General features: G+C 36.2%; 1 long non-coding RNA gene across 1 annotated transcript; it reads left to right on the top strand.

Annotated features, from left to right (window-relative positions):
* On the top strand, positions 1-1,341 carry LOC149158776 (uncharacterized). The gene is made up of 3 exons (XR_016261717.1): positions 1-182; positions 426-491; positions 1,275-1,341. It is a non-coding gene; the product is annotated as an uncharacterized LOC149158776 (long non-coding RNA).
* Positions 1,342-25,564: the final 24,223 nt, after the last annotated feature.

Raw genomic sequence — 25,564 nt, 5'->3', positions numbered from 1 at the left:
CCTCCTATATTTCTCCAGTCTTTCCTTGACAAAAAAATCTTTATAATGTTTTCTCAGCCCTATAACGTATTGTCTACCATCATGAGCATGCTGGAGGATAATGCTACTGTAATTTTAATGGAGACTGGGTACTTGAGTTCCTTGCTCAGCTGTTATGTCGTTCAAGTTTGCCAGTAAGAAAAGTGAGTTACATGGGTTCTAGCATTATTTTTTCCTATGTAGAATATGGCCATGTTGATTGTTTTGTGCATCTATCATTCATTATACTGTTGTCATACTTTATCCAATTACTTCCCTATAAGTTTTGATATTCTGGGAACCTAGTGAGAACAATCACATTGGCATTTGACTATAGCATTTACATTTTCTGTACCTTATTATTTCCGAGGAATAACTTACACCAATGTACATCTCTGTCTTGGCAGGGTGAAGATTTGAAGAAGCAAATCGGGGCTGCAGCATACATTGAATGCAGTTCTAAAACACAACAGGTATGCCCATGGAGAGAGATTTTGCAGGTATATCAAGGGAAAAATGCATTAATTTTAAATGACAAATACATATAAACTTGCAACATCATTACAAAGAATGGGGATAGTGGTATTTTTCCTAAGGTAATTGACCTCATATGTCTCAAAGCTTGAGGTACTAAGTTGGTCAGAGGGGAAGTTATAGTTTCTTTTGTAGAACTTTTCTGACAGCTGATTTAGTGGGAATCACAACCTTCTTAGCACAGATCAGATATACTAAGTTGGTCAGAGGGGAAGTTATAGTTTCTTTTGTAGAACTTTTCTGACAGCTGATTTAGTGGGAATCACAACCTTCTTAGCATAGATCAGATAGACCAAATAGTCCTGTCAATCTAATAGTACCAAAAAGAATGCAGATCATGCTCTGTGTTTGTTGTGGGCCTAGTGGGTCATCTTTAGGTGCATGTAATCATTATCTGCAGGCCTATTTTGAAATCAAGCCCTAGGATTGTATTGAAGTGCATGCAACTACTCGCTGAACGCAATGTAGAAAATTGTTATTCTCTCCCTTTCTGTTACAGATTAGCCTGGGGTGTTTAGTTGAATGCCATTTTCTATGGCTGTCTGGAAGATGTTCCTTTCCTTTCCTGTAATCTAATTACATGTGCCTTGTTGTTTGTATTAAATTCTCGTTGACAACCTTTTTATCAGTTTCCGTCCATTCGAGTACACTCCTAGATCAGATTGGCATTGGTTTCTATTTTCAAATCTCCTGAAGATATTCTGGCTTTACCTTTATTGCAGAATGTTAAGGTTGTTTTTGATGCCGCAATTAAGGTGGTTCTTCAACCACCAAAGCAAAAGAAACGCATAAAGAAGCAAAGAACATGCTTTATTCTTTAAAGTGCATTATTTAATCAAAGGCTGGCATAATATTTCCCACGTACTTATGATTTGTTACTCTATGTTCAGTATATTGAATTTATTGTAAAGCCAGATGCTCTGGCAAAAGGTCCTGGTTTTTTTCATTTTATATCATTTCCTGCTGTGGTAATGGAGGACTGTTTTGAAATGTAATGAAAGTTGGGTGTTGAATGAATGAAAGGCACGAGTGCCCAAAATGTTTGTTTGTTTTTTAAACAAGTGCTCCTAGATTTGCATGTATTCATCTAAAATACAACACACAAATTCAAAATATTAGCCAACTGAAAGCTTAAAAGGTAAGCTTTTACAACACAGAAATTCAAAATGTTAGCCAACTGATGCTTGTGTTCATTGACACTGTAAAATACATTTTACTGCTTTTACCTAAGCCTTCATAGTTTCTATGAATTTTTTTATAGATTTAAAATGATATATTATTAAAAAAATGGATGGAAAGTGTTATCCTACGATGGTGAAGATGACCAGGGAGCAAAAGAATAAGTCTAAATAAAATCTTGCTATAAATAAAGACATAGCCCATTTGCTCACATAGCCCATTTGCTCATTGCATGCCTTTGCCCACAAGGGCTTTACAAATCCCAAAGAATCTCTTTGATGCTCCACGCTGCTACGTATTACATTGTAGGGACTGAGCGCGCTGTAGAGACTGAGCGCCCAAATCCCAGAGAATCTCTTTGAAGCTCCAGGCTGCTACGTATTGCGCTGTAGGGACTGAGCGCGCTGTAAAGACTGAGCTTCACTGGTATTGCCATAATGACTTTCCCATGTTGTATGCCATTAGACATCCAATTTTCCAGGCACCATATATTCCTGGAGCACATCCGCAGGTGTGCAAGCTGTTATAATTTCATCCAGTACAAGTGCAATCTAGTGCCATGGGCTCTACCCAATACATTGAAGGTTTTATTTATACATGTTTTGCTTTGAGTCGCATTTAACTCCTTTGCATATATTTTGATTTGTTTTTACATAACTCCGGGTCAAAAGAAAGCTCTCTGTGCACTCCCACTGGCTCCGTCGCGCCAGGCGAAAAGAATCCTACACCACTCAACGCAGGGACTTGCTGCCTCGCACCTTCCCTTGTTTATTTAAGTGGAAGTTGAATAACATCAAGGTACTTTAGTGAAGCGAAATGTTTTTAATGTTACATATTTTCCCAACTTAATGCATCTATTTTATTTATTTTATATATTGAAAACATTTTATATCAATAAAAAAATATTTTAAATATATATATTTAAATAGTTATATATTAGAGTTCAAAATCAAAATGTGGTGAACAAGATTGAGCCTCATAGGAGAAGAGTATAGTGTCAATTGGCAAATTATTAAACATTAATAGAGTTTCTCAAATTCCTTTTTTTTGTTTTGGTAGGCCATAATTTTGCGGATAGTTGATTTTCTCTAGGAGTTTAGTGTTTTTTTTAATCTCTGGTAACTAGAGCGTTTAAATCAATCTACACCTGACTATTGAATGAAAATTGAATATCACAACTGTAATAATTCACAAATTCTCAATATAAATTTATTTTAATTTTCTTATATTAAAAAGTATATTATAACAACTAAACTATCAACTTCTTGTAAAGTTAAATTAATTTATTACATGTTATTAGGGGCATTAACTTATGTAAATCACACAACATGTCATATTTTCCTCATCTATGTTATTCTTCCCTATGTTATTACCTTAGGGCGTATACAACATGTGATACGATTGCTAATTATAATTGCAATCTAAATTTTTAAATATAAAATAAAATACTAACCTAACCATCAAATACAATATATACAAGAAAAACGTTGACAAATACGTGGGTCCAATACAATGAAAGTCTCCCGGCCATCCATATACAACATCACACACATACCTTAAAAACACTTAATCTGAGTGATTGTATATAGTATCAGAAATCCAATTTCAATATTTACAAACTATTGCAGTGTAGTTCAAAATTGGATGAGAATGCTCTACAAAAGCCAAAGCTAATCATATTCCCTTCGAGCAGGTGCGAAACATATGACTTGATCATGAGCGCCCCACTTTCCCTTCCGCATCACATATTCTGACAATTATCAAAGAAGAATTAATTAATGTTATATGCTATTGCCTTACGGCGTTTCCATTGCAATATTTGGTGCAATTGCTAGTTTAATCTTTTTACTTTTTTACTCCAAAAATGGTGAATGATCCCCCATAGTTCACATCATCATCTTGAATCCTATTGGTTCTTATAATTTTATTTTTTTCGTACATTTTTCATAGGAGGCCCATTTTAGACCTCAAAATTCCCCTAATGGAGTATGCATTCAAATAATATTTTTTTAAGTTGATTGTACTAACACATATGTGTTGAGACAATTGATATGTACTTGAGTGTAATATGTGATAATTGTTGCATTATGTCTAATGACTAGAGTTGACTATGAATTATGATATGATTGTTAGTCTTGGTAAAGGTTGATTTCAAATTGATAGATATGATTTTCTTGATATTTGGAACATGTGTTTGACATGTGTAAACAGTGCAAGAAACATGCTTGGTATTACAATGACAAGGTAATATTTGATGTGTTTATATAACTAATAGTTGGATGATGTGACAGTGCATAGTAACACTCAATTGTAGCAAGGAAAAGGTCAAAGAAAAGAGTTGGGCAAGAATACCTTTGGCAATGTTTGGAAACTCTAATTCGAAACCAATGAGTGCTTTGTATACAAGAAGTCTTCTTAACCTTAATTTCATCTGACATTATGTGGGTATGTGCTATATTCATGGACATGTATTTGATAGGTATAACAAATGGTGTCTAGTTATATCTAGATCTGTCAAAGAAATTGGAGTCACTTGAGAGATTGTGTGGATGTGTTCACTTGCAAGACAACATGCTTGGCACAAAAAGGTAAGGTAACTAGTGTATTTTTATGTTTATGTATGCACTGACAACTATGTGTTGATGGCAGTGTGATGCAAGGTATTGCATGGAAAAGAGGTTGCCATGAAATCTCACAGAAGCCCCAAGTTGAGTTTTCCCTTGGAATCACTGGGAACCATGGGGATTGAATCATGGCATCTATTGTCAATCTTGTGCTTTTGGTATTTTGGTGATTTGTTGTGATTGATGGCAGTTTTGTTTGCGTCTTGTCCATGGCCATGCCACTTTGTTTATGGTGTCATATTTTTGTTGGTTTTCCTCTTTTTGCTTCTCGGTCTTGCCTTTATTGTTTTGAGAGTCTTGGGAATTGGTTGGGGAAGGAGGAATTTAATGGAACTCTGGGAGATATGTGTGGTACTCGACATGTAAGGTAATACCTAGATGAAGCTCGGTGCATGTATGAGGGAAGTTGAAGGAAAGAGTATGATAGCTAGTTGGACCGGTTGGGTCCATTGGTGTAAATGGATGATGGCAGGACATGCATGGGAAAGGTAATCCAAAAAGGTAAGGTGAATGGATTTGAGGCGTAATATGCCTTGGCTATGTTGGGAATTTTTGTTCTCGATGTTGCGCATGTGTTGCACGCATAAAGGGAGTTCTCTTAACCTTGACCTTATGATATCTAGTAATTATGTTGTGACCATGATTATGTTGATGTCTATATGTGTATACATGTATGAATGTATGTATTTCATGTCTGACAAGGTCATCATGGATCATGATTATTAATTATAATATTTATATGTATATGTATGTATGTTGTTGTCTGACAGGGTTGTTAGGAATCATTCTTGTGGAGGAATGATTGCTTACACATATGAATGACATGAAGAGGTTCTTGGTTTATGAGGAATCAAGTGGAAGAGTAGTCAGGAAAAATATATGAGGTCAGTATCATGTGGTTATGAGTTGATATTATGTGATTATATTATGTCTATGTTATGGACAAGCTATATTGAGGGATACATCAACGAAATGAAAGCAGTGTGGTCTGCGGCATGTTGGGACAAGCATGAGACACTGGAATCAAGGTTGCTTGGTAGAGACAGTGTGGTTTGGATGTGTAGTACTACTGTTGTGAATTGTTGTACATGCTGCATATGTGATGTTGCATGCATGCGGTGTTTTGTATATATCTATATCTATATATATATATATATATATATATATATATATATATATATATATATATATATATATATATATATATATATATATATGTATATATAGCTAGTGTGTGTGTACATATTTTTTATGCAATGTTATGTACATGGTAGTATAGATAGTGTTGTGCGAATGTTGCATATATAGTGATAGGTATAGATAGTGTTATGTACATGTTGGATATGAGGTCATGTGTACGTATTGTATTTTGTGCATGATGGATATGTGGTGTTGTGTGCATGTTAGATATGCAGTGTTGTGTACATAGGGTGCTATGTACATATGGTGTTGTGTGCATGATTTTACAAGTGGTGATGTGAGCATGTGTGATGTGTATATGTTGTACATGTGGTGTTATGTACATGTCATGCATATAGTATTGGGTACATGTGGTGTTGTGTACATTTCGTGCATGTGGTGTTGTATACATCTGGCATTGTGTACACATTGTATAGGTGGTATGATGTACATGTGCCATTATGTACACGTTGTGCAGGTGGTATCATATACATGTGATGTTGTGTACATTTTTTGCAATTGGTGTTGTGTATAGGTGGTACTGTGTACATGTTGTACAAAGGTACTGGTGTATGTGTGGTATTTTGTGCATGTCATACATGCTGTGTTGCGGGCATGTGGTACTATGTATGTAGCATAGTGAAATGTGTATTCATTGTGTTTTACTCTGTGTATGTATATGTATTGTGTTGTACAACAGTGTAGGTGTATGTGTCATGAAGTATATCCGGTGTAGGCATATGTATTGTGTTGTGTTGTACACTAGGTGTAGATTTATGTGTGTTATGTTAGGTGTAGGTACATGTATTGTGTGGTGTCACATGTTGTGTGTGGATGTTTGCGTTGTGATGTACATTGTGTATGTGTATGTTATTGTAGAGAGGAAAAGGCACTAGGTGTTTGCTGAGTGTGGCAACTAATTCGGTGTGTGTAGGGAAAGAACAAAGGCATAAGTAAGGATCGATGAAGGATAAGTATAAATATTTTATTTCATTTTTATTATGCATGTGTTCTATGATTAAAACTTGTGATGGTTTCATGTGATTTATGATTATGGTTTATGATGATTTCATGTGATTCATGATTTTAATTTATGATGGTTCAGTTTGAGCTAATCGGATGTGATATGTTTATTCGTGATGATTTGATCAAACAATTAGTTTGACTTGCTGTGATATGAAGTAAACAAGATTTCAAGTATACGTTATTGATAAGCTACCAATGAGGTACGATGTGAATTTTTTCAACTTATTTTAAATCTAATGGAAGTTATGTGTTTGGTAAAGGAAGCACGAAAATTCCCAGTTAGGTGGTCGAAATTGACTACAAGAATTAGGAATGTCAATGAAAGGAATTGAAATAGGAAGTACTATGCTGGTAAAGCATTCAAGGGCAAGGCCATTCTGGGACACTAGTACCCAATAGTGTCCATTGATTTCCATGAGCATGATATGACTAGTATGATGGTTTTAAGGTAGGGATATGCCTTGGTTTTTGGACCTTCTAATGCAAGGAAACCTTTCCGAGGGATGGACTGCCCAAGATGGCGGTGCTAGCAGAACTTGGAAGGTCTGTGACTGCATGGAAGGGGGTGACCAATTTCTCGAGGGACTGTGTAACAGAGAAGGGAAGGCTGGGGATATATTTATTTTTTTCATTATCATTTCCATATGGAATCAAATGCACATTGGGAGTGTGTCTGGAACAATGAACCAGTAACTATTCACTAAGAGGGCAAGTGGCATAGGATTATAGTGTTGGACATTGGATGGAACATTGACTTTGTAGTGGATTATGTACTTCCTAGGAAGGAGGTGTATCCTAGTATTACTTTGAGGGTGGAGGCATGAGCCTCTGGATTCTCATGTTGCGAATGCAAACATCATATCCTTTTATTTTTTGGTTGAGAAAATGTGCATATTTGTATATGTGTGTATTATTGTAAATATTGTATCAAGTTGTATTTATAAATCTCCATAGACAATATGCTCATTTTTTGGCTGAGGCAAATGTGTATGTATATATATGTGGTTATTATTGTGAATACCGCAATGAGCTATGCTATGAAGCTCTAGTAAATGGTATTTTTTTCATGTTTTAGCTGATGGTCATTGTAAATACTGCAACAAGGTGTGTTATAGAGCTCCATGGGGTAGTATGTTTTGTTTTTAGCGGTCTTCTTGTTTGTAGGTGTCATTGAACAATGAGGACGGTGTTCCCCCAAGGGGGAGGGTTCTGTAATAGCCCTGGTTAAAAATTCATGTAAAAATATATAAGACCACAATCATGGGACACATATTCCAAGTTGAATGGTGGGAAAAACATCCTAGTGGGGTTTCACTTTGATTATTATGGCTAAGGAAATTGGAAAAGGCAATGGAAAAGGATTTGGAAAGGAATGAGGAATTTATTGGCATTTTATTTATGAAAATAATGGAATTAGGAGAAAAGGAAGGTCACAGGTCACAGGTTGCACGTGAGGAGGAAATTGAAAGGAAATCATGAAAATTGAAGAAAATAGAGGCCTCATTGATAAAAAGGCTTCTGAGGATTAGTGGGTAAGCTTGGTTAGTTCAGTTTTGGAGCTCTCTCTCTATTCTCTATCTCTCATACTCTTGGATACTTAGAGTTTTCTTGGAGCACTCTTGGAGAGTGTGGCATACTTGGAGTTTTGGAGAAAGAAGGAAAGGGAAGAGCAAGAAAGTGCAAGGGGACATCAAGATCAACAACTACAACATGTTTTTCTTGCAGGTACTAAGTTGCATGTATGTTTTCCTCACTAGTTTTGGCATGCATGGTGATGCATGTGGTTTATTGGTCATGATCTGTCATTGGCAAGGAGGATTACCTGGATTGACAATGGATTTGCCTAGCCTTGTCATTCCCTAGATAGCCATGGTGTTGTGGGTTTATTTCTTTGTTTTTCTGGTTGGTTCTCATGTTTCCTTAGGTTGGGTTGAGTAGGCTAGTTCCTAGAAGACCTATAATAATTTGGGTTGAGTTACAATTCCTGGAAGCCTTGGTTGGACAAACACTCTGGAAGCCCTAGGTGGGTTGAATTACTATTCCTCCAAGCCCTAGTTGGAAAAACGCTCTAGAAGCCCTGAATAAGTTGTGGGTTGAGTTACTAGTCTTGGAAGCCTTGGTTGGAACAAACACTCTGGAGTCCTAGAAGGCTTGGGTAGAGACCAATCTGATGATGGTTTTGTGATGTATGACCGTGAGGTGGAATCACCATTTAATGGGCTGAGGTGGTTGGCCCCTGGAAGTCGTGGATGGTTTTGGATTGATGTGTTCTATGAGATCCCACATGCATGCTTGGAATATGGCACAGAGGTGACTGGATGAAGAGAGTTTTGGCTCAACCATGTCTACGGTCGGGTGGAACATGGTAGTCCCATACCGGGTTGGATTTTGCATCATTAATATGAGGTTATTTCTCCTTGCTAATTCATGAGTATTATATTTGTTGACATGTAGATTATATTGTTAATGTATCCTTGATATTTTTGTTACCATTATGTTGGTTATAAGCATGTATTATGACAGTGATGATGTCTGGATCTCATCATTGTTTTACTGGTAATTGAATGAATAATGTATCTATGACCTAATAGATGATAATGTAGCTAATGATATAAGGGAACAATGCTTATTAGAAATTATTAGATAAGTATGAGACCCCTATGCTTAGATTTGTTATTTACACCTGTAGATTGCATTGATTCCAAGTGTTTGACAAAATGTTAGTCCTAGTTGGGGATGTTCAAACCTAGTCCTGGAGTTAGTTTTTGGTTTATTAGTCTTGTCATCATGTGTTCTGTAACACCCTCCTCCCACATCAACCCAAGTAACCATGCCAACTATGATAAACATGAGTCGGGAGGCTACTATGATCAGATTCAACCTCCTATGTGACCTTAAGGAAGTGGAATCGACAGAACATCACACACGGTCATCCAACATCATCAACAAAACCCTCAAGAGACAAGTCAGCCACTTAGATAGACTATCAATGAGTCCCATTGTTATTATGGATCTCTTAGGCCATATTCGCTCTCATTCTATGGGCAAGGGCGTGATCAACAACCCAAAGTCACTCTCACAGGCTTGCTTGCCAATGACCAGAGACCAAAATTTCCAGTTCTATGCCAACTACCCCGAGATTTAAGCCACTTTTTTAGGCCCAGAGCCCAGACCACTGCCCAGAATGGATTGATAGCTTAGAATCAGTAAAAATACATGGAAACAATGATGAAAAATTAATAAACTAAACGATACCATAACCAGACCCCTACTAGCCATGACAGACATTTTGTCAAACACATCATCAACATGTAACCTACAGGTGTAAACAACATAATTAAGTGTAGGGATCTCATACTTATATGAGAATCTCTATGAGCGATTGCTCCCTCATCTCAATTGTTGCATTATCCTCTATTGGGTAATAGACACATTATCCATTCATATACAAGTAAAAACATGTTGAAAGCCAACTTAGCTATTGTCATAAAATGTACATATAACCAACATAATAGGAACATAAATACCATAGACATATTATCCATAAAAATCCACATATAAATCAATACATTTACACATGGAAATCAAGGGAATGATTTTTTCATTAATGAATGCAATGAACCAACCAGATATGGGACTACCATGTTCCACCCGACCATAGATTGGCTGAGCTAAGTCTCTCTTCAGCCAATCACCCCCGTGCCATATTCCAAGCATGAATGTGGGACTCATAGAACACATCAAAAACACCAATAAACATGGATGCCACCAAAGTTATCTGCCTACACTATGATGAATTTGATTTCCTCCTAGTCTCTTAGGCTTTACCATCCATCCATAGTCTAATCCAGGGATCACTAGGCCCTACACCGAGACATACTATTCAAGATTTATCGTGCATCCCATCCTAGGACCACTAGGCCCAACGGAGAGAAAATCCACCTCTTGGATTTATCGTATATCCAATCATTTAACGACAAGGATTCCTAGGAACACAATCTAGATTTACCGTAACCCAAAGTCTTATTCATAGGTTACTAGGCTAGTGGCTTTGTGATCCTCAATTCGGTTTAGTGACCACTCAAACCATGTGTTTTTCAATTCAGAGATCCACCCCAATCAGCTTCGAATCCAATCCAACCATCCCACATAAATTGAATGAAAGAACCCATCTCATCAAAGCTATTATGAAATGGCAAGGCTAGGCTAGAAATATTGTCACACCTAGAAAATCCCATGCCATGGTAGAAAAGAAACACATACAATCCCATGCATGCCAAATATAACAAGGAAAATATGATTGCAAGTTGATACCTGCAGTGAACTCTATTGTAGTTGCTTGATCCTACCTTTCCATGCTTGATCTTTGCTTCTTCTTTCCTCCTTTGCATTTCTTGCTCCAATGCCAAAGTTCTCCAAGAAACACTAGGTGTTCAAGAGTGAGCGAGAGAGAGAGAGAGAGAGAGAGAGAGAGAGAGAGAGAGAGAGAGAGAGAGAGAGAGAGAGAGAGAATAGTGAGAAAGCTCCAAATCTCAACTGACAAAAGGTTACCAACTGATCCTCGGAATCCTTTTTATGAATGAGGTCTTTATTTTCTTCAGTTTCCATTATTTTCCTTCAATTTCCTCTTCACATGAAACTTGTGACCTTTCACCTCTTTTTCTCCTAATTTCTATTATTTTCATAAATAATTGTGCCAAAAAGGCCATTTTGCCTTTCCAAAGCCTTAATCATTTCCTTTGCCAATTTCCTTAGCCATAAACAACCAAATGAACACCCCCCAGGATGTATTGCCCAACATTCATCTTAGAATAAGTGTCCCATCGACCATGGTTATTGTTTTTAACTTTTATTACATAGAATTTTCACCAGGATTGTTACAAAACCCTCCCCCTTTGGGAACACCGTCCTAAGTGTTCATTCACACATATACCTCAACAACCTGCTGAAGGAAGGCATACTGCTCATGGAGCTTTATAACACAGCTCGATGTGTTATTTACAATGAATGATCACCTCAAAACACAACATCATGACAACATGATAATATACCACATAGTGGAGCTTTATAACACATCTCATCATGGTATTTACAATGATCATCCTATTGAGTGCCAGTCCACATATCATGATAACATAACCACATGATAGCATAGTAACATTACGACATAATCATAATAACATGACACCCATACCGCATAGTGGAGCTTTATAACATAGCTCATGGTGGTATTTACATCCATACAAATATGTACATATAGAAACATCATCAAAAGATATACCAAAACTTATACCAAGTCATATACCAAAGCATATATCAAAACATATACTAAACACCATATCTTTGCATATATCAAAACATCATATCAAAGCATATACCAAAACATCATAAAGAATATACCAAACCACCATAACACATGTATCAAACCACCATAAAGCATATACCAAACCACCATAAAGCATATACCAAACTACCATATCGAAGTTGCTTTGCCTGAACTGGGAAACAAGGAAGGATACATATCCCACATCCGATCTGCCATCTACCATGTAGCTTCATCGGGCCCAAATTGCTTCCATTGCACTTTAACTTGCTTGATTTCTTAGTTTTGGAGCATGAGCACCTTTTTCTGTAATATACACTGAGGCTTAACTTGGAATTTTCCATCTTCTTCCACCTGTAATACAAACCATTCAATCACATTATCAACATCCTTAACATACTTCTTAAGTAATGATACATGGAAAACATCATGGAATTTCACTGTCAAAGGTAGTGCAATTCGATAGGCTACTGTACCAATCCTCTCAATGATACTGAAGGGCCCATAAAACCATGGTGCCAACTTGGCACATGATCCAATCTGCAAGGAGCTCTTCTTTGGTTTGATGCACAAGTACACATGTTCCCCAACCTGGAACTCCTTGAAAAACTTGTTCCTATCTTCATAACTCTTCTTCCTATCATGTGATGCCTTTAGATTTTTCTTGATCACCTACATCTCATGTTCCATGTCTACCAACATATCTGGTCCAATCAATACCCAGCTAACCGGATCACTCTAGCTGATGGGAGTGTTATAACTCCGCCCATACAATGCCTTAAAAGGATTCATCCTCAATGACTCTTGATAATTGTTTTTGTATGCGTACTCTACCAAAGGAAGATAATCTTCCCACTTCCACTACTAATGCATCACATACATCCTCAACATGTCCTCCAATATCCTATTGACCCTCTTTGTCTAACCATCTATCTATGAATGATAAGTCGTGTTGAAGGCCAACTCTATGCCCAAACCCGCAAATAACTTCTTCCAAAACTTGTAAGTGAACTTCGCATCCCTATCTAACACAATCTTCTTCTAAACAACATGTAGTCTAACCACATCTCTGATGTATACCTGTGCCACATCTCGTCTGAGAACGTAGACTTCACTAGAATGAAGTGTGAAAACTTTGTTAATATGTCCACAATGGCCATAATGGAATCATGTTGTTTCACTGTCTTCGGAAACCCTGTGATGAAATACATTGAACTAACCTCCCATTTCCATTCAGGAATCTCAATCGGTTGTAGCAGTCCACCTGGATGTTTACACTATGATTTCACTTACTAACAGTCGAAACACCTCGCAACAAACCCTGCTATGTCCCTCTTCAAATTATGTCAATAGTAAAATATATTCACCCTTGTCAGTTTCTTCTGATAATGTGGGTGACTTGAATAAGGTTTCACATGAAACTACCTCAAGATCACCTTCTTGAGCTCACTATTATTCGATACATATATCTTGTCTCGAAACCTAACCAATCCATTTGTTGTAAGACAATAATCCATACCCTGTTTACCTGTGCCTATACCTGTACTACCACATGTACCTGTACCACTACATGTACCTATACCAACATCCTGCTACAACCTATGTACATTATCCATATATCTATCATGTTGCTCACCTGCCTATAAGATCCTATCCTGTAATTTCGTCCCATAGGAGCTCATAGCTGCCAAGTGATGTACCTGTACCCGTCTGTTGAGAGCATATTCCACCATGTTCTCTTTACATTTGATGTACTTGATCTCAAAATCAAACTTGATGATCGTGGCCAACCATCTAGCCTGCCTTGCTCTCAGATTTGGTTGGTCAATAAATAACTCAACCCAATGTGATCACTCATCAGTACAAATCTCTTGCGAAGGAGATAGTGCCGCCACATATTCAATGCATGTATAATCGCTGCCAACTCAAGATCATGTGTTGGGTAGTTCTTCTCATGCTTGTTCCCTTATATCATTAGCTACATTATCATCTATTAGTTCATAGATACATTATTCATTCAATTACTAGTAAAAACATGATGAGATCCATACATCATCACTGTCATAATACATGCTTATAACCAACATAATGGTAACAAAAATATCAAGGATACATTAACAATATAATCTACATGTCAACAAATATAATACTCATGAATTAGCAAGGAGAAATAACCTCATATTAATGATGCAAAATCCAACCCGGTATGGGACTACCATGTTCCACCCGACCGTAGACATGGCTGAGCCAAAACCAGATCCCTACTAGCCATGACAGGAATTTCGTCAAACACATCATCAATAAATAACCTATAGGTGTAAACAACATAATTAAGTGTAGGGATCTCATACTTATGAGAATCTCTATGAACCATTGTTCCCTCATGTCAATTTCTACATTATCCTCTATTGGGTCATAGAAACATTATCCATTCATATACAAGCAAAAACATGTTGAGAGCCATACTTAGTTGCTGTCATAAATTGTACATATTATCAACATAATAGGAACAAAAATACCATAGACATATCAACCATTAAAATCCACATATAGATCAATACATTTACACATCAAAATTAAGGGAATGAATTTCTCATTAATGAATGCAATGAACCAACCAGATATGGGACTACCACATTCCACCCGACCATTGATTGGTTAATCCAAGTCTCTCTTCATCCAATCACCCTCGTGCCATATTCCAAGCATGAATGTGGGACTCATAGAACACATCAAAAGCACCAATCAACATGGATTCCATTGGAGTTCTCTGCCTACACCATGAGGAATTTGAGTGCCTCCTAGTCTCTCAGGCTTTACTGTGCGTCCCCAGTCTGATCCAGGGATCACTAGGCCCTACACCGAGACATACCCTCTAGGCTTTATCGTGCATCCCATCTTGAGACCACTATTCCCAACGGATAGAAAATCCACCCCTTAGCATTACCGTATATCCTGCCATTCACCGGAGAGGATCCCTACGCCCACTAAGGCACACAATCTGGTTTTACTGCAACCCACAGTCCAGTTCATGGGTTACTAGGCCAGTGGCTTCATGATCCCCAGTCTAGTTCAAGGACCACTCATACCATGTCTTTGTCAATTCGAAGATCTACCCCACTCAGCTTTGAATCTAATCTAGCCATCCCACATAAATTGAATGAGAGAACCCATCTCATCAAAGCTAGCAAGAAATGGCAAGGCTAGGCTGAAAATATTGTCACACCTAGAAAAACCCATGCCATGGTAGAAAAGAAACACATGTAATCCCATGCATGCCAAATCTAGTAAGGAAAATACGCATGCAATTTGATACCTGCAATGAAGCCTATTTTAGCTGCTTGATCCTGCCTTTCCTTGCTTGATCTTTGCTTCCTCTTGCCTCCTTTTCCTTTCTTTCTCCAATGCCAAAGTGCTCCAAGAAACTCTAAGTTTTCAAGAGTGAGAGAGAGAGAGAGAATAATGAGAGAACTCCAAAACTCAACTGAGAAAAGGTTACCAACTTATCCTCATAAGCCTTTTTATGAATGAGGCCTCTATTTTCTTCATTTTCCATTATTTTCCTTCAATTTCCTCCTCACATGCAACCTGTGACCTTTCACCTCCTTTTCTCCTAATTTCTATTATTTTCATAAATTGTCATTTTCCTTTCCAAAGCCTTAGCCATTGCCTTTGCCAATTTCTTTAGCCATAAACAACCAAATTAAAACCCCCTAGGATGTCTTGCCCAACATTCAACTTGGAATAAGTGTCCCATAGACTGTGGTTATTGTTTTTAACTTTTATTACTTGGAATTTTCACCAGGGTTGTTACATGTTTAATGGATTCTGAAAGTTACAGCAAGTTCTAGGCAGTGGCCAGAATTTTGGGCTTGAAAAGTGGCTTAAATCCCATGGACTCTAGCACAGGTCTATTGGAAATAGTCCCTGTATGCAGGCATGCATGCTTGTGATAGCATCCAGAGCTCTCTAGACGCTAGCATGCCCATAGCATGGAAGTGTCCAGAGGTTTAATAGCTTAAAAACTCAGTAGGAATCAGGGGTTGGTTAGCAGAAAGGTTGGGATGATTCTTAGGAGTCCTATTGTTGATGTTGAAGGTTTTTATGGTGTGTTTTCGTCGATTCCACTTCCTTAACATGACTTAGGAGGTCGAATCATATCATAGTAACTTCTCGTCACATGTTTACCCCAGTTGGATGGTTACTTGGGTAGATGTGGGAGGAGGGTGTTACACATACTCCTTGCATTAGTAAGGAAGATAAGACAAGATCGAAGCCATGTTTGTGTTCCCCATGGAATTGAGATAAATCATAAGTGAAAGTGAAGGCAGGGTTGTATTTTGCATTAAATTAAGAAAACTATGAAAGCATGTTTGTATCTCGCATTAAATTGAGATAACACAGAAGTGAAGGCAGGTTACTAGTAATTAAATTAAATAATAAGAGGTGGGTTTGTGTTTCGCATTGAATTGAATTCGATGGTAGTGGGGTAAGAAGGTGAAGGAAGGTTTCAGTTGGGTTCCTTATTGAAATGAATTCAATGGAAGTGGACTCCGAATATTTATGACCAATTATCTAATTTAAGATTCCTATAATATTATGAGAAGATTAGCTAGATCATTCTATTAGCAGAGTAGAGTAGCTATATATCAAAATGATAAATACAATGTTATGTTTTTATAAAAACACATTATATTTCTATATCTCTACAGGCAGGCTAGGCTTTTGGACTTACTAGGATTTGATCATTGGCTGATGATTATCCTCTTCTTCGACCTAATGTCATTCTATCGTATCCAAGATTATTTTTATGTGATTATAGTTTAGTAAGCTCAACTTGCAGGGAAAATGGAGAATGGAGAATGGGGAATCGATTTGGAGAACAGTTCAGTAAGCTCCACCTGTATGGAGAATGGAGAATGGAGAATCGGTTTGGAAGCAACAACAATGGTTTGCAAGTTGAAGTTGCACATGAATTATTTTTTCCTTCATTAACTCATAGTGATTCACCCACCCACCACCCACTCCACTAATGAACAGTCAGTAGATGGAGATAAATGACACATCGAATATGAGGTGAATTCCTTGATCCTTCCATATGGAACCTGATCGTTCTGGCTAAACAAGATTTTTGATGTTGCAATTACCGGTGGCTGGAGTCGGAAATTTTTTTGACTGATGGACATTCATAGGAAACTCTTCTACCTCGGTAGACTACTCAAGAAAATGCCTTAAGAAACCTACCACTCTTCTCCCGTGTTTTCCCTTTAGGAGGAATTCGAGGTTCGAGGAATTCTTATTTACCCATTGAACTCGGACTTGCGAATAAGCTTTAAAACTGATGCTCGTTTACCCTTTCTTTTCATTTTTAGCTATAAAATATAGTTTATTGCAAAATAAAGATGTCATTACTAAATTCCTAATTATTAAAAAAATTATCAAATTGACAAGCATATAAAAGAGGCAGAAGTTTCAAATTATATATAGACACACTAGGCCGGCACTAAATGACACTCCATATCTTCGTCATCTTCCATTCTCGATTCTCTCCTCTATTGTTACTCAATTCTCTCCTCTATCGTTACTCGTGCCTTGAAATTCCCTAAAAGCTTTAGGAATTTTACGATATCCTAATTCAGATATGAATATCGTTGCATTAAATGGAGCCCATCAATCTCCAGACCCAACTATTTGCTGTAAAAAACCAGATGCAAGTCCATGAAAATGGATGTAATGTTGTGTTTTCAATACAATGATGATGCTCTAGTAGAGATGTTGAAGCAATTAGATGCCTAGTCATTCTCCATAGTGGTGTGTGTCAACAAGCGGTGGAAGTGTGCTGTAGAGGTTGAGAGGTTTTGGGAGAGCATCTACATTGAACACTGGCCCATCACATTGAGCCTTTTTCCTCCTTGTTTTCAATGAATAAGATTTGTTGTGTTAGCGTTGGGAGGATACAGGCGCCTTTACCTTATGTGTATGAAAATCCACCTTACTCTGTTATCATGACGCTTCAAAGTTATACACAATAGAGTTAAGAAGCAGTGCAACTCTCTCTTTCTCTTTTCTCCATTGGTTGATACGAGCAAATGACTACGACCAGTTAGGCATCATCATTGATGTTCCTGGAAGAAAGAAAAAGGATGATCATCCCAAGCAGTTGGATCATCAAGTACATCTTTATATAAAGAAATTTTAACATTACAGATTGTCTTCTATAGAAACTTTTGTGTAGTTTAGTAAAGGATGGGTTGGGTGTTTTATTGCATATGAAGATTAATTTAAAACCAATTTTATTGTCCAAGTTAGAGGAAATCATGTTAGATACATGTTCTGATCATAAAATCTGTTTAGAAATTTTCCTATATGGGCCAACTAAATTCTATATTTACTTCAATAATCAAACTTATCCACTTTTTTTGGGTTTAAATTATATTACCTTATAACGAACCTTCCCAAATAGTAGGATAATAACATTTAAGGTATATCCTCATATAAATTATTGCTCGATTTTCTGATCTGTGTCGTGCGCTCTAGTAATGTGTGTATGTCAGGTATGATAATAAACTAAAACAGAACTGTCAAATGTCATTTTTCGAAGACTGTGATTGAGGCCAAAGGATAGTTGAACAAAGCTGTGTCAGATAGTTATAAATAGTGGGTGATATTATTATCGTAGGCTTCTATCCTCACTTAAATTTTTTAATATTGTATTGTTTTATAATTCATCTTAATTCTCAATTACCATGAATATATTATTTTTCAAAGTATCTAACAACAATAAGACACACTACAACATCACATCCCAACAACTATGATGGGAAAAACACATTGCAACATCACATCCCAACAACTATGATGGAAAAAACACACTGCAACCTCACATCCCAATAGTGTTCCACATCCCAACAACTATGGTGGGAAAGTAAAGTTGAGTTATGCGATTATTACATATCTGTTAAAGATAAGACACTTTCCAACATCACATCCCAATAACTTTAAAAAGGAAACTTGAGTCACTAAAACCAAACTTAAAATTTGCAGTTTAAATGACATTTTGAAAAGAAAATTCTTAGAAGAAACCAACTTGAGACCACTTATTTTCAAATAACAAAATTATATTTCACATTATGGAAAAATTTAGGATTTGTTTTTATTCAATGGGATACTTATCAGCTAAAATCCTACGTCTATGTGTATTAATTAGATAGAAATTAGTTGGTTCATTTATGTCTATTAATTGGATAGAAATTAATTGGTTTATGTGGAGATTAATTTTTATTTAGTTTAAATTTTATATAGAGAATATAGAAAAGTTGAGAATGGAAATAAAGTATAAGGTTTTAGTGTTACAAAGAATATCCAAACTCAATCAAGTTTTATAAAATCTAGATAACATCAAATATTAATATATATAATTTTTTATAAGATATTTTTCAATTTATTTTTTTTGGATAGTTGGGAGGAATGATTGTTGAGCTTTCTACTCAATTTCAATTCTTGTAAGTGACATGTTGAATTCATATTGAGTATATTATTGTAATGGTTTCTAACTTTGTTACATAGACTTAACCCTAAACAATATCTTATCCTTGCTCACATGAAAAATTATTTACATGAAAGAAAAAAAATCAATTATTTATTTCAATGAGGCATATATAAAGAAACTATGCCTTCCTCTAATGTATTGATATTTTCGCTTGTTGGATTTCCCTTTGCATGATCCCATGAAATATATATGACATATTCTGTGGATTATTGTAAAGAGTTAATCCCATGAAATCATCTTGTATCTTTTTAATAACTTCTATCAATATAAAATTTCATCTCCTACTGTCTATCTCATTTAGTTTTCCCATTATTGCCTGAGAACACCTGTACTTAGAAGTGGGAAGAGCTATAGAATGTGTCAGATGAATTATCTTCAACCCAATGTGAAACTCAAGAACTTTCAACTCGATGAGGAATTGTGAAAACTTTCAACCTGATGAGGAATATTTGATTCTCAAGTTGCATCACCTTCTTGGAAACAAGTAGATTATATGACCTTATACCTTTGGTAAATTACAAAAAAATGATAAAAAGGATATCTATAAAGATGGATATGGAATATAAACTATGAATTTGTTACATTAGATTTTTAGGGTTTTTCTGATCGTAGTTATGGATTGTTTTTCTTATGAGAAGATGACACTCCATAACTCCATAAATATGGTTTTCTTTTAATATGGAGAGTCATCCCAATGTCAGTCTATTTAGTTATGGATTTATGGAGTGTCATATTTACAATATTTAGTTTAAATACTTTTAATATTCTAAATTTTGTGACACAAGCTGCGAGACTAGGTAAACTCTTGAGGTTGACCTGAATTCCCCTCTTTGGAAACTATTACTTAATTATAATCCAATCATTTATGAATCTAGAGGCATTCGCTTGACTTTCACATTTTTCCCTCATTAATGTCCTTTCTTAAAGTTCTTGCAAGATTAATTTTTCAATATTTTTTTAATTGATTTACTTTTATTATATAGGTATTATATATCAAAAAATGTAAAGAATGAAAAATGATGAATTTTCATTGATCATGTTTTTATAGGAAAAATATTAGGCAAGATAAAAATAAATATTAAAAGTCATGTGAATGGTAATTTGAAAATAAATCATCATAAAAAAATTCCCTCATGGATAAGGGAATCTGTCAAATTTAATCCCTGCTAGCAATTTCAAGAAAATTGATATGATTCGTACTCATAATCTAAACAAATATTCCACCCTAGCAAGGAAGTATCATACCATGCACGGTCCTTTATAAATTAAAATTTGTACCAAATAGTTTTAGCAATGTATTAATCTTCGAAACACAAAATCTACAATACCAAGTTGCCATTTTGAACCCTTTTTTTTTTCAGAAGAAAAAAACATTGGCTTTTTTATTATATAAAGACCAATACATGTATCTGAAATAGAACACGATGAGGCAAAAATAGATCAATAATGACTTTATGTATACTAGAAAGTAGAGATACCCATCAGACATATCGAAAAGAATAGAAATAAAAAACTAAACAGATAAGCCTGCTAGCCACAGTCAAGTATACAAAAGGTAAGAAACCATATGACAACATAGTCCTGTATAGGTCACACATCAAAATACAAAAACCAAAATGATATGTCCTATTCAATATGCCAGATTGATGTCACACTCCTCGATGATGCGTTGGTCCAAGTAGTGTGTGTAATGCATCTGGCCATATCGACCCTGTAGTCCCTGCTTTGACAGCTGATCCACCTCCATGTTGAATTCTTGGAAAACATGTTGAATGGAATATGAGGATAGAGTGACAAGTTGTTGTTTGATCCTCATAATCCATCCTGTGAATAATGGAGGATCAAATGTATGTATTCCAAGAATTCCTCCAATAAGGCACTTTGAATCTCCATAGATGTTGATGTTCTGACATCCCTTTTTAGAGATGAACCAAAATAACCCTGAGAGAGACATAGTCTCAACTCTTATATTAGTTCCTGGCCCCCCATTCCAAGATAGTGTGTAGCGGGAATGTATATCTAGCACAATGACCATGCCACAATTTCAGATACCTCTTTATGATGCACCATCGAACCAAGATGCTAGCAGAGTAATAGAAGGGGCAACTCTGTTCTTATCAAGTTTTCTAGCTGTTGTAAATTGAGGAGTAGATCCCACCAACCAGTTGTTCAATTTTTGACAGATTTTATATACATCTATCGAAATGCCTTCAAATATAAAATAGTTCCTGGCTTTCCATATTTTCCAGTTTATAAAAAATGGAATAGTTGCCAATTTGGATGATTTTGAGTTCCATTTTGTGAGTGCTTCCTGTAGGTTAGTAGATAAAATACATGGGCAGCCCCAGAGACAAGCTATCCTCTGCCAGATATAAGATGTATATGTGCACTAGAATAAAATATGATCAACACTTTCAGTATTGCTTCTACCAAAAAAAAAAAATGCCAGGTCCCAAGAAACTGCGCTTGAGCAAATTATCCCAAGTCAAGATTTTGTTTTTCCACATCAACCAGCTGAATAATGACTTTGATGGGAATATTTAACTTCCATACCTTGCAGAACCAGGAGGGTTGTTGGGTATTGTGTCTCAAAGTGATAAAAGATCTATATGTTTCTGCAACCAAGGGCATCTGGTTTTGTATCTTCCATCCCCAAGTGACAGTGTCTCTGTTAGGTCCTTATAATACTAGTGATGCCCCCATTAATATTGTAGTTATATCCCTTATTAATATTGTTGTGCCCCTATTGTCCCCATATTGTTATTACTGTGCCCCATAGAATCTCTCTATTGTTATTTTTGTGCCTTTATATTATTATTGTTAGGTCGGCTTGGTTATATTGTGACCCCCTAGACTCCTATATATGGAAAGGAGGTTTTGTCATTTGAATCATCCAAGAATTATTCATTTGTGTAATGTAAAGGAGGTTTCCCCCTCGAAGAGACTGAATTATAAGGCGTTCAACTATCTTTTCTATCTTTTTGTGAGCTGGTTTCATAACATTTGGTATCAGAACTTTGGATTTTAGGGTTTCCCTACTCCAAATAGGTCATCGTGGCATTTTCGCTATAAATTTTTTTTCTGCGACGTTTCAGAAGTGAAAAACAAAACCCATTTGAGATGAAATCGCATTGAACCTTGGGTCCGAATTTCAGAGCTTTTCGCGCTATATTTGCGGAGATATGATCTGAGGAATTTGGTCTTTTTGCAGACTTCTAAATTACATTTCAAACAAGTGACCTGGGGAAAATCATCATAACTTTCTCTTTGAACATCGGATTGAAATTTTGTAAGAAGGTATAGAAAGAGGACGGACTATAGTTTCTTGTATATATTTTTCAAAGCCAAAGGTTGAAACAGTGACATGTGACACTTCATACAAGTTTTCTCTTCTGGAAAGGTCTATAATCAGGTCATCTTGGGAGATTGTGCATAACCCTTCCTTGGAGAATCCAATTTGGATCAGACTGGTGGCATTGGAAAGAGGACGCAAAGGGCTACTACAGGTCACAATTTCAGAACTGGATGATCCAAAATTACAGAGATACATCAGATTCAATATCAAGCTCCTACAAAGTGAAAAAGGCGTGTGGTTTTTTTAAAATTTTTGCATAAGCTTGGTTTGAAAAATTAGTTTGAATGAATTCAAAGGGCATAGTAAATGCCCTGGGGAAATAAAATGCAAACTCTTAGTAAGAAACCTAAAAGCTCTAGTATGACTCATGAAGAAGAGGAAGAATGCAACATGATATATCAAAATTATGAGACCAAGTGCAACAAGTGTCACTTGCACAAAAAGGTGTAGAAGCTAAGATGGATGGTTTAAAGAAAGGCATGGAAGCTAAGATGAATGGCATGGATGCTAAAATGGATGGCATGGATGATAAGATGGAAGAATTGAAGATAAAACTAAATAAGTTTCTACAATAAACAGTCACTAATGGTGAAAGGGTAGTAAAGGAAACTCATGATGAGAACAAAAGAAATGTTAATCATGATTCCATAGACTCTAATGTTGGATCGAATACCCACCATATTCTAAAAATCGATATGAGGAAGTTTGATGGCAAGGATCCCGCAACATGGATATTACAGATGGAGAAATTTTTCGATCTCAATAATGTGCAAAACACACAAAAGGTACATATTGCAATTTTATATTTGGAACCAAATCAGTTTGTATGGTATCAATGGTTTTGCTCTCATAAACAAATTATCACTTGGGCAATTTTTACGAAAGAATTAACAGCACATTATGAGGATACAAAAAGCAACACTTTTTTTAGCCAATTGATAAGTCTCAAACAAAAGGGTTCAATAATGGAGCACATTGAAGAGTTCCAAAAATTGAACATAAGGGTAAAAAATATTCCATAGGAGCATAGGATTGATGTGTTCATAGGGACTTTAAAGGATAATATCCAACATGATGTTCACCTTTGGGACCTGATTCATTAGAGAAGGCATTCAGGTTAGCAAGAAAAATGGAAAGCAAAATTATGGCAACCAGGAAGCATACCACTCACAACTATAAATATGGAAGTGTTGTTTCCCCTCGCCTTCCACAACCTATAAGGTTGACACCACAACAATTGGAAGAAAAAAGAGAAAAATGGCTTTGTTACAGTTGTGATAGTAAATACACTAAAGGTCATAAGTGTGATGAGAAGAAATTATTCTACATAGATTGTGAAGAGGAAGAAGAAAAAGAGCAATAAAGGTCAAAAGAAGAGGATATACTCTAAGAACAAAGCCTAGATAAAGAAGAAATGAATCCGACCATATCTTGTAATGCATTGGCTGGAATTACCACTCCTCAAACCATCAAGATAGAAGGACAAATCAAGAAGAAAAAGGTAATAGTGTTGATTGATTCAGGAAGTACCCACAATTTTATTCATTGTAAGATAGCAAAAGAATTGAATTGCTTCCTATATCTAGCACCAGAGTGTCAAGTGATGGTTGCAAATGGAGGAACAATAAATTGCTCTGGAAAGTGCCATAATATCAAGCTATCCATGGGAGAATATGTATTGAAAAGCCCAATGCTTTCCATTCCAATGGGAGGTGCTGATGTTGTACTAGGAGTCCAATGGCTACAATCCTTGGGTACAATAGCTTTTAACTTTCAAGAACTTTTCATGAAATTTTATGCGGAAGGAAAAGAAGTTGAATTAAGGGGTATTGCAAGGAAACCAGGAAAGATAATAAGCTCTAACGGTATGACAAAGCTTCTAAAAAAGAAACAACGAGGTGTAATTGCACAATTATGTTCGCTAGATGTTTCCACATCAAAATCATCTATTTCTCAAGATCTCCAAAAAGTCTTGGACAATCATTCCAAGGTATTTGAGACTCCTAAAGGTCTCCCACCTATTCGTGATCATGATCATGCTATTCATTTGATTCCAAGAAGTGTTCCTCCAAACATCAGGCCGTACAGATATCCCTATGCCCAAAAGAGTGAAATTGAATGTGTGGTTGCAGAAATGCTTGAGGCTGGTATAATTCAACCTAGCCAAAGTTCTTTCTCTGCTCTAGTAGTATTGGTGCACAAGAAAGATGGATCATGGCGCATGTGTTCGGATTATAGGGAGCTCAACAAGCTCACTATTAAAGATAAGTTGCCCATTCGTGTCATTGATGAATTATTGGATGAATTGCATGGATCAATTTACTTCACCAAGTTAGATCTTCGTTCAGGATATCATCAAATCAGAATGAAGACTCAATACATTCCGAAAACAACATTTAGAACTCATGAGGGTCACTATGAGTTTTTGGTCATGCCTTTTGGCCTTATCAATGCACCTTCTACATTTCAAGGTTTGATGAATTCCATTTTCAAACCATTCCTTAGAAAATTTGTGTTAATATTTTTTGATTATATACTAATCTACAGCAAGTCTTGGAAGGATCGTGTTGAACACATTGATAGGGTGCTACAACTATTGGAGGAGAAACAATTATATGCAAAAAGATCCAAATGTTTCTTTGGAGTATAAGAGGTGGAATATCTGGGTCATATTGCATCTCATGAAGGAGTTAAGGTAGACCCTAGCAAGATTAAAGCCATTAAGGAATGGGAAATCACCACATCCATAAAGCATTTGCGAGGATTTCTCGGGTTGA

This window comes from Pinus tabuliformis, chromosome 5_2 (genome assembly GCF_031772625.1).
Source record: "Pinus tabuliformis cultivar Carrire ecotype Pingquan chromosome 5_2, CPIR1, whole genome shotgun sequence".
Classification (NCBI taxonomy): domain Eukaryota; kingdom Viridiplantae; phylum Streptophyta; class Pinopsida; order Pinales; family Pinaceae; genus Pinus; species Pinus tabuliformis.
The sequence above is the reverse complement of the archived record's forward strand: the minus strand, read 5'-3'. Positions and strand labels throughout refer to the sequence as shown.